Here is an 11,542-nt window from a genome sequence, read left to right as displayed (position 1 = left end):
AAAACTGAATACACGACGGTGATTTACCGTCGTCTTTTTGCTTTTTTGTAGTAGTGTTGTAGTAGTCTTTTTGCTTTACCGTCGTCTATATACTATTCAATTTCTTAAGTGTTATATGGACAAAATAAATAAATTTAAAGCTACTTAATAAATAAATATATATATACACACACACACACACTTCAACGATCTAACCATAAGACTTGTTTGTATATACTTCAAGATTGTATACCCAAAAATCGCAAAAAACAAACATTCAGAGATCTAGTAACGGGACAAAACTTTTCGATAGTTATAAATGAAAAATCAAGATTTAACGGTTATTTTAACTCCGATTTTGATGATTTTTTTACAGCTACACTCCTTGACCCTATATGAATACAATAACCTGAATTTGATCTTCAATTTAAAACATTTGCACTAGTGGATACCACAAAATCTTATGTTATATTTAACGAAAGTATAAATAAACTCTTAATTGTTAGTGAATATATTATTTTGATGGCATATGCATTCTACGAAACTAGTTTCAAAGATCCAACCGTCAAACTTGTTTTTTTATACTTCGAGATCATATACGCCAAAAATCGGAAAAAATAAACATTCATAGATCAAGTAACGGGACAAAACTTTTCGACGGTTATAAATGAAAAATCATGATTTAACGGTTATTTTAACTCCGATTTTGATGATTTTTTACAGCTACACTCCTTGACCCTATATGAATACAATGACTGAATTTGATCTTCAATTTAAAATATTTACACTAGTGGATACCACAAAATCTTATGTTATATTTAACGAAAATATAAATAAACTCTTAATTGTTAGTGAATATATTGTTTTGATGGCATACACATTCTACGAAACTAGTTTCAACGATCCAACTGTCAAACTTGTTTGTTTATACTTCGAGATCATATACGCCAAAAATCGGAAAAAAATAAACATTCATTGATCAAGTAACGGGACAAAACTTTTCGATGGTTATAAATGAAAAATCATGATTTAATGGTTATTTTAACTCCGATTTTGATGATTTTTTACAGCTACACTCCTTGACCCTATATGAATACAATGACTGAATTTGATCTTCAATTTAAAATATTTACACTAGTGGATACCACAAAATCTTATGTTATATTTAACGAAAGTATAAATAAACTCTTAATTGTTAGTGAATATATTGTTTTGATGGCATATGCATTCAAAAAAACTAGTTTCAACGATCCAACCGTCAAACTTGTTTGTTTATACTTCGAGATCATATACGCCAAAAATTGGAAAAAATAAACATTCAAAGATCAAGTAAGGAGATAAAACTTTTCGACGGTTATAATGAAAAATCAAGATTTAACGGTTATTTTAACTCCGATTTTGATGATTTTTTACTGCTACACTCCTTGACCCGATATGAATACAATGAAATAATTCGATCATCAATTTAAAATATATATTTTCTAACAAAACCCCAATCCGAACAACAAGAATATATTTTTCTAATAAAAATCCGATCCGATCTAAAATAATAAATTTAAAGTTACTTAATAAAAATATATACCGTTTAATTTCTTAAGTGTTATGCATACAAAATAAAAAACAAAAATAAATTGGTTTAGGTGACAAAATGTTTGGATTACGTCATGGAAATTTTTTTTAAAAATATTTTTTTATTTTATTTATTTTTATAAGGACTTTGCGCGACGAAGTTTACTTTTCGTCGCGCAAAGTCACTTTGAGCGACGAATTATTTTTCGTCGCGCAAAATTGGTCGCTCAAGACTTTGAGCGACGATGTAATGTCGTCGCCCAAAATTTTGTCGCGCGAAGTTTGCGCGAAGTTTTATAAGGACTTTGCGCGACGAAGTTTACTTTTCGTTGCGCAAAGTCACTTTGAGCGACGAATTACTTTTCGTCGCCCAAAATTGGACGCTCAAGACTTTGAGCGACGATGTATTGTCGTCGCGCAAAATTTTGTCGCTCGAAGTGTCTTTGAGCGACGAATTATTTTTCGTCGCGCAAAATTTGGTCGCGCAAGACTTTGTGCGACGAAATTTCAAGTTTCGTCGCGCAAAGTAACTTTGAGTGACGAATAGTTTTTCGTCGCGCAAAATTTGGTCGCTGTTGAACGGAAAATTTTCACAAAAGCAATTAGCCAAGAGTTTGACTTGGGTTAGAATTGAATTTGTTTTGTCCCTGCAATCTTATCAAGAAAGACATTTAAAAATAAAATAGATGTATTTCAGTGGTTTTGAAACACCAAGAGATAAGTATCTCGGTTGAGAAGTGGTCATCATCTTGAATTCAAACTCATCATAAGATAGCCTCTATAAGAGGCATGACACGAGGGGAGGAAGAGGGGAAGAAAGAGAGGAGCGGCAGGACAGAAAAAGATCAAAAAAGAGAACAGTCGTAGGAAGAAAAACTTAGCAAGCAGACTTGAGAAAGAAAAGAGCCATTTCAAGGTACAATTTTAGTTTCATAGCACAATTTTCTGATTTTTTTTGCTCAAGATTTCAGGTTCTGTTCAACTCAAGGGTTCCTGCCCATGATGATTTCTATCATCATAAAAAGGGTCAGTAATCTCTCTAAGGGAAGGCTTCGCTCAAAGACTTCCAAGGATCAAATACCTCTAGGACATCCAGCTATGGATTGACAGCCAAGATGATTGTAATCATCATGAGGTCAAGTCCTGATATGCTCCAAGGTGCAGCTCCGCTCAGACGCTTCCAGGATGTGCTCAACATCCAATTCACAAGCACTCCGTAAGGATGGCTTATCATGATGGGCTAACCATCACAAAACCAAATCTGGTGGCTTTGCAAGGAAAGCACGAACTGAGGTTTGTCTTTGACGTGGGTTGTGCCGCAGGGAGATAGCAGACAGAGAAAAGGAAAAAAATTAACGAAGGCATTCGCTCAAATACCCAGTCATGGTACCGACTGCTTTTTGTCCTCCAATGACAACAAGACAAGTTAATTGTCTTTTAAATGAAAGCTGCATACATATCTGCAGTAGAAAAAAATTATATCTGCTGTTTGCACATCAACAGAAAAAGCCTGCGAAGGTGAGCCCACCACGTGAAAGCTAAAGAAAAAAATCAGCCATGCTGAAAAAGCAAAACAAAATGAAGAGTAAGTGTGGTGGTGAACCCACCACTTGCGAATTCAAAGGAAGAGGACTTCTTCCTCTTTGACTCGAAGCAGAGTAAGAAAAAAAGAAGTCTTGGACTTCACGGACTTGCATGTCCAAATTGAATCCAAGATTCTGAAAAAGGGATGGGTTGCAACTCTACATGCAGCAAAACAAGGAATTTGAATTATGAGTCCAAATTCTATTGCATGAAGCTTATGATAAAAAAAAACAATTGTGTTGCTGTGGGGCTGGCGCTGTACAGCACGTTTCACAAGACCAATTCAAGATGGCTGGGTCTCTCTACGATGCCTTGAAGCATCCAAATGGCAAGCAAGATTGTCATGATGATTGCAATCATCATGTGGCTTTGCTGCTCAAATGCTCCCATCCCAGGATGCCTTTAGCAATACATGGCAACAACAAAAAAGGAAAACAATTCAAAGTTGGGTTACCACGTGAAATCCTCTTCTCTTTGATGGTGCAACAGGTGGCTTGAGCAAAGCTATGTGCTGGTCTGGAGAAGCAAACGAAGAATAATATTAAGACTTTCGTTTTGTTGCTGTTTGCTGGTGCACATATGTTTTCTTTTTTTATAAGGAAAACACATATGGCCCAATCCTATGTGGACAAGAAGTTTACTTCACTGGATGATCCAACGGTTCCAAATCAACAAGGAGCTTAATCCATACTTCACTTGGAGAAGGATTTTTATCCTTTGGGTGTCTTAATCAAATTGAAAGACACTTATTAATGGCATCAATACGTCAGGGGTCCAGCTGGAGCAAAGCAAGGCCTTTGGTTTACTACGTTTTGCTGAATGTAAACAGAATAAAAGAAAGAATAAAAGCCTGTGGAGGTGAACCCACCTCGTGAAAATAAGAAGAAAGTGGTTTTATTCCCTTTTGTCCCAACGTCACCAGCACAAAAATGAGACTTAAGATGAAAGCAAGCAAACAAAATAGTCAAAGGTCACAAAGGACCTCAGTTTGCAAGTTGAAAGACCATGTGGGTTGTCGCTTTGGGTTTAGAAAACGTGATCAGGAAAGCTAAAGACTTGTGAAGGTTCAGCCCATTACCAAATCGTGACAGCAATAAGCCCAATACGAAATTGCAAGATTTGATGGCCCAAGACATAATGGTCTCATACTCACGAGGCACGTCTCACATCTCAAGATCAGTCAGTCTCAAGCCGACATCCCAAGACTTGACGGTCTCAAATACAACGGGCTTGGCCATTAAAAATTCCAATTGGTGAACAGTTGGTGCAAAGTCTCAAGTCCGCAAATTATGGAATAATGGGCTTAAATTCTAAAACGCTCATTAATTCTTAAATCAATGTTGGTAAATTTTAACAACAATATTAAAACCTTGCAAGTGCACAAATCAAATGATAGTATAGTAAGCAAGCAAGGGTCGATCCCACGGAGATTGTGATCTAAAGAGATGTTTATCAATGTCACGCATTGAAAATCAAAACAAAGGACTTCCAAACACACACCAACACCAAGGGGGTTTTGATTTGATTTTGTGAATAAAACAAAATAAGGAAAAGAAAACAAAAGAGAATTTAAATTAGAGTTTAAGAGAAATTGGTTTAAAATCAATCAAGAACAATAGCTAGGACTTACTATCCACCTCCAAACAATCAATCAATCCATAAACAACAATAGATAATCAATTTCTAGCAAGCATATGATGACGACACTCACAACAAGATCATGGCATTTGACTCGAGTTGTATGATTCTCTCTTAAGTGTATGTAGAGTGTATGGCATTTACATCAATACATGTATTCTTAATTGAAATCTAGTATGGCATTTACTCAAATTAACAATCAAGAATCCATTAAGATCAAAGAGAATATGAGTGTCACAAAAACCCTAAAACATGGCATTTGTTATTAGGAATTCAAGAATCGATTCTCATAACTAGTTCTTAACCCAATTATTCGTTGCAAACAAGAACACATTCAATATGGCAATTGACCTATGTTCTACAACAATTTAATTCCAATACATGCTTCTAAGTTAGCTACTCAAAGAAACAAAATATCAGAATTCACATAACATAGAGAAACCGAAATCATCACGCTTGTAGAAACTAAAAATCCATTAAACCTGTTTATAAAATTGAAATCATGTTTAGGGCTTCAAGATTAAGCCCTAACTAACAAGAAGTTAGTTACTCATGGTCTTGGATGAACTCAAAAATAAATACATAAGAACTGAAAATTAAAAGAAGGAAGGAAAAGAAAGAACTCGTTGGCAGCTTTCTCCTCTTGCGCGGTTGATCTCTTTCGGACGTGAATCCTTTTTCTCAGGCCTTGGCTCGACTTTTATATCACTTATATCAGAGTTCTAAACCCTAAAATTGACTGAAAAGTCGTCCAAGAAGTCTTGGTAAACAAGGAATCCAAATAGGAAAGTAAAAATCACAATTCCTAACTCCACTGGGAAATACAGCTCAGCCCAATGTTCACACGATTTGGGGATCTTCGACCTTGTAGAAAAATCATTAAAAATATATTTTAGAAAGATAAATATCTTATCTTTCCAACCATATATAGCACGCAACTTGGAAAATTCCGGAAGGCTTCCGTTTCTTCACATTCACGTAACATGTACGAAACTGTCCTGTCTGCACGTGGGCTAACTTTACTTGTAATACTGTACCAACTGGCTCGGTAGAAAATTCTAGAAAAATCATAGATTGAACGTCAAGATGTTAGCTTTCATCTCCAATTGGCCTTGCACTAAAATTCCTCCGAAAAGTTGATTTTCCCTTAAAAATCTTCTAAGAGCGCAGAAAAGCTGAAAATCAGAAAAGTAAAGTAATAAGCCCTTTTTAAATCTAATTCTCTTACAAAACCTAAGTAAAAAGAGTACATAAATGAGTATATTTATGGACTTATCAATCAACAAATTGAAGCCCAAGTGGTACAAAACCAAATCAAAAGGCCTAAGTGGTACAAAACCACGCAATTTAAATCAAATTTCCCTCCGCAATGAGTCATTTACTCATTACAGCCTTGGAACTACGTCGGTTTGATCCCGTCAAGGATACGTAGGCAGTCTAACATCCCAATAGACGCAACCGCAATCAAATTTAAATATCTGGCTTATCTTAACCAAATTCTGCCAAAAAAAAAAAAAAAACTTTCCCAAACGCAATGGTCAATGTTTAGGAAAAATTAATGGGATAATTAAAATTACTCATTATTTTTCCTGGACATTGACAACAGCGAAAGTGGTACAAAACCATCCAATTTTCCATGGGTCATCTACCCATGAAAACTCTAATGAGATTAAGTCCAAGTCTCTCAAACAGAAATTCTCAATTAATGGGCCACACTTACCCGTTGATTTCCAAATTCCGAACTACGTTGGTTTGATCCCTTTGAAAGGGTACGTAGGCAATCTAGAGATTCAATCTAGATGCAACCATCCCAAATGCAATCCCATATCGAATCCCTGGTTTATTCAGCTAAATTCACTCAAACACTGCTCAATACAATTCAAATCAAATTTCCCTCGCAATGGGTCATTTATTCATTGCGATTCTTTGAACTACGAGTGGCTTGATTCCCGCAAGGGATACGTAGGCATCCTGAGGTTGGACTTGGGAGCAGTTGCAAAATCAAACACACACGTTCTGTTTCTTTATGATGGAATCAAAGGGTGTTCCCTTGAAGTAAGGGATTGTAATTAAGAGACTTGCGTCTCGAATGGGTCGAACCTAAAATAATAAAACCCCGTTATTTAATTAGTGGTGGTGAAATTATATTAGGAGGATCATATTTTCCTTCAACATAATTTTTGGCACGCCCGGTGGGACCCATTTACCTTTTCATCTCCAATCATAAAGTGACTAATGTTTTTACTTTTGTGTATGCCACAGGTTAACATAACCATATTCGATGGCACCACAAGTTACAATTTTCTTTCACAAAATCGAAGCTACCTGGAATGCGTGCACCAAACGAGTGGGGTTCAAAAAGACTTTCATTGTTGGTGAGAGCCTCATCAAGTGCGCCGTTCCGAACCCCATTCAGAGGGTCAAGCCTCAGGTCACTCCTAAGGTTGTCAAGACCCAATTGAAGAAAACACCTTCCAAGAACGCTCTCCGAAATGCAAGAAAGAGGGCTGCGCGTGCTTTAAGAAAGAAAGAAGCAAAGAGGGAGTCTATTGAGGCAGTTTTGGCCGAGCTTTCGGGGCCAAGCCCATTTGTGACTGAAGGCAAGAACACCTCGAGCACCCTGGCTGTGCCGACTTCCAAGAGGAGAAATGCTACCCAACTGGTCCAAATCATGATTGGATCAATCCCGGTCGACCTATATCCTACAGATTCTGTTCTGATGTCTTCCACCAATGAAACTAGTGAGGAAGGTCAAAAGGACGACTCTGTGGAGAACGCTGAGGTCCAAGGGGCCGAACCTCCGTCAAGTCCAAAAACCCATGCTGTGGAATCCACACCACAAGAGGTTTACCCGTGCTCTTCTAGGGGTAAAAACAAAGCCATCATCATGGAGAAGAAGGTGGTGAACATACCTCATCCACAAAGAAGGCATGTGCAAAAGGTGACGACAACTGATGCTTCAAGGGATCAAAAGCCCGGATCACAAGGGGCAGTCCCGAAATCTCAAGAGCTGTCAAGGTCCTACATGGGTCCATTGACTCGTTCCAAGTCCTGAGACATGATGGGGATGACCATTCCCTAGTTATCCGCTCCAAACTCAACCCGTGTGGACGATTATTTGCAATGGAATCCTCTTTATGATGATCCCGTATCTCAAACTCAAGAGAATGATTGTGTAGTATCCCAAGGGGCCAAACTTCATGACGGGGTGGAAAGCATGCAAGTCATGATGACTGGTACTTCTAATACTGAGGACCAGTTGCCCTTAATCCAAGAGATGATGCAAGACTTGCGAAGGGAAATGCAGCAGAAGTTAGCAGAGAAAGATGCAGAAATAGCGTTACTATCAGCTAAGTTGAAAGGGAAAGCCGTCATAGGAGAGCAAGACAGGGGCAAAACAAATGAATCGATGACCCATGAACAACAAACAAAAGAGGAAAAAGCTGAGAGCTCTACAAGCACAATTTCCCCAAACGACATAAAGGCATTAATTGCTGAGGGGATTCGTGAGTTCCAATTGTCCATAACGCTTCCTGTTCAGGGGTATCGAAAACCCTTCCCTTCTCACTATGACGCCATACCATTCCCGAAGGGTTATCAACGGCCCATATTTGATAAATTTGATGGCATAAATAGCTCACCCCATGAACATCTGGCACATTTTTACTCAGCATGTGGCGAGACATCTCAGTCAGACGCTCTCCTGGTGCGTCAATTTGTCCAATCCCTAAAAGGATCAGCTTTCACTTGGTATACACAACTACCGCCAGGCTCTATCTTGACGTGGGACGACATGCAAAAAGCATTTTTGGCACAATTTGTCAGTTCTAAAAAGAAGGTCTCGATCATGGACCTAGCTCAAACTACCCAAAAGCCAGGGGAAAGTGTTAATGACTTTATAATGAGATGGAGGAGTCTCAATCTTCAATGCCCAGAGAAAATTACTGAGCAATCAGCAGTGCAAATGTGCTACAACAACCTCATGCCAGACATTGCGACTTTTGTCGCCACTGCTGAACCCCAATCATTTGACACTTTGGTGTCAAAGGCGAGCAATGTTGAAAGACAAATTGCTCGCCAAAAGTCCGCGTCCCAAAAAATTCAATTTGGGGAAAAGAAAAATGACAAGAAGTCCATGAAAGGAGAGTCGTTGGCCACTTTCGTCAAAACTGAAAAGAAAAATGACAAAGGCCAAAACAAGGACCCACCTAAAAGGCTCACTCTTAAAGAACGCAAAGAGGTCAAATATTCTTTTGATGATGATGAGGTAGAAGAAATCTTCGACCAACTTCTGGCCTCCAATGCTATTGCTCTGCCAGAATCAAAACGTCCTGCTGAGGCCAACAAGACAAATGACCCTAGGTATTGTCGATATCATCGCCTTGTCAGTCATACGGTCAAGGATTGTTATATCCTGAAGGACAAAATCCAAGAGCTCCTCAACAATGGCGGCTTGGAGATAGACTCCTCTTCCCGACATCATTCAGCTACGGCAAATATGATAGAAGAAAAGCTCACACCCATCACTGCATTACTAGATGGAGCGAAAATTGCAGGTATTAACACCGACAATCGGGGTACAATCATACATGCTTGTCCGAAGGCACCATGGTCTAATGATCTTCATATTCCTACTCTTCATGAGCTCATGGCTGCACCCAGTCTAGAAATATGGGAAGATTCTTCAACCGACGAATTTGCTGAGGGGTGGACGACATTTGTTAAAAGGGCCAAGCACATGGCTAAATATCTCCCACCCAATCACAGATTTACGACTCGTCCGGGTGTCAAGATTCGAGGCATGCCACCCTTGAAAAATAAGAGGAGGAAGAAGAGAGTACAAAGGAAAGTTCAAATCACCCAAGAAGATGAATATGAGCAACCCGCAAGGGTCCCTGTCACACTCACTGAGTTTTTGCCAGTCGAGTTTTTCCCGAGTGAATCTGAAGTGGAGGAAGAAATCATTCAATGCAACATGGTTTCTTTGGAGGAATATGAGGTCAACACAGAAGTTGATGAGATTAATCTCCGCTCCGGTCGAAGCATCCCATCTGCTGATAAAGCACAACAAAATGAGGAAGCTGATCCCTCTAAAATCGAGAAGAAGCCAAAGGCGAAAGAGATTAAGGTCTTCTTGTCAGAAAAAACTGTTGCAGGGGAAGTTCCACCTTCCTCTCCAAAAGCAAAGGATTCTAAGCCCGATACTAGTAAAGCAAAGGAGCCATCACAATCACATATAGTTAAGTACGATATTCTAGCTCATCTTAAGCGCATCCCCGCTCCTCTAAGTGTCTATGACGCTTTACAAATGTCGAGGGAACTTAGGGAGGCACTTGTAATGGCCTTAATGAAACCAGATTTGTATAAGTCATGTTTCAAATCAGCAGATGTCCACACAACTGAAACCTCGAAGTTTTGTGCATCATGTCTGGCAGCAATTACCTTTGGTGAAGATGACTTTTTACTTGGGTCCAAATTCCATAATCGACCTTTGTATGTCACTGGCGAAGTTGGAGGCACAACCATTAATCGAATCTTGTTAGATTGTGGTTCGGCCGTGAATATTATCCCATTAAAGACGCTCTATGCTATAGGGATGAGTGCCCGACAGTTGTCTCCCTCTATGCTGACTATTCAAGGGTTCAATCAACTTGGGCAAAAGGCCGTGGGCTCTATCGCATTGCAAATGGAAATAGGAGACTTATATTCAGACGCCCTATTCCATGTGATCGAGGCTGATACTTCATACAACATCCTGCTAGGACGTCCATGGCTCCATACATATGGCGTAGTCCCTTCTACACTTCACCAGTGCTTTAAATACTTGGTGGATGGGGAAGTCAAGAGTGTTTCAGCTGACAGGGACCCGTTCAAAGGTGAAGAGGTAAATTACTCTGATGCGAAGTTTTACAGCTCGCTTGGTCTCTCATTTACACAGCCATCAAAGGTTGATAAGGAGAAAAGAGCGACTGTTGAGACAGGAAAAGCCCAAAATGTAGAAGTATCCAAACCTTCAAAAGTAATCCGAGTGAAGCTAAAACCCCGTGGTGCGTCATCATCAAAAGTGGGAGAAGTCCCGACTGCAAAGGCTCCCAAGCCAAAGATAATTGTCAAGACTTCAAAAAAGGAGCCTAGTGAAAAGGAAACAAGCTCCTCGAAACAAACAATGGAGTCACTGATGACAGCAAGCTACATTCGTCCTCTTCGTAAGATCAATCAGTCTATCCCAGGGGACGATTTGGTCATTTCGACTACTTTTGGCAAAAACAAGGGCCCAAGTAAACGTATAGTTTTTCACAAAAAAGAATCATTGCCAGAAACAACATTTACTCCATTAAAGATAAAACTTACAGGCCGTAAAACAAAGAAAAGCAATGCTGGCCTCACAGTTCAAAATGAGAGTGGTGTGCTCAAAGTGTTTCTTCGAAGGCCACATCTGGAAGTTTCCGAGTCCGAGATACTCACTAATATGGAACAAGCTATGTTTAGAGAAGATGAGGTGAATATAAGGCCGCTCCGCGTCTCTGTGTTCAAACGCTTAGGGGGCAGACAGCCATCCCGCATCTCAGTCTTTCACCGCTTGGAAAACCCTTCCAATTCTCAACAAGGGAAAGTCCATAATAAAAGGAAATGGAAGGTTAAGAGTCAAGAGAAAGCCGTGATCGAAAAGTTCAAAAGGGTGAAAATAAAGGATGACCTTGTCCAAGTCAATTGCACCTCTTTCAAAGAAGCAGTGGACCAAGATGATGATCCTCAAGATATCGAGGGATTC

At 39.2% G+C, this 11,542-nt stretch overlaps 1 long non-coding RNA gene across 1 annotated transcript; it reads left to right on the top strand.

Annotated features, from left to right (window-relative positions):
• Window positions 1–2,393: 2,393 nt before the first annotated feature.
• LOC117613666 lies at window positions 2,394–3,777 on the top strand. Its single transcript, XR_004583771.1, has 2 exons — window positions 2,394–2,934; window positions 3,052–3,777. It is a non-coding gene; the product is annotated as an uncharacterized LOC117613666 (long non-coding RNA).
• Window positions 3,778–11,542: the final 7,765 nt, after the last annotated feature.

Source organism: Prunus dulcis, unplaced genomic scaffold (assembly GCF_902201215.1).
Source record: "Prunus dulcis unplaced genomic scaffold, ALMONDv2, whole genome shotgun sequence".
In the NCBI taxonomy this organism is placed as follows: Eukaryota; Viridiplantae; Streptophyta; class Magnoliopsida; order Rosales; family Rosaceae; genus Prunus; species Prunus dulcis.
The sequence above is the reverse complement of the archived record's forward strand: the minus strand, read 5'-3'. Positions and strand labels throughout refer to the sequence as shown.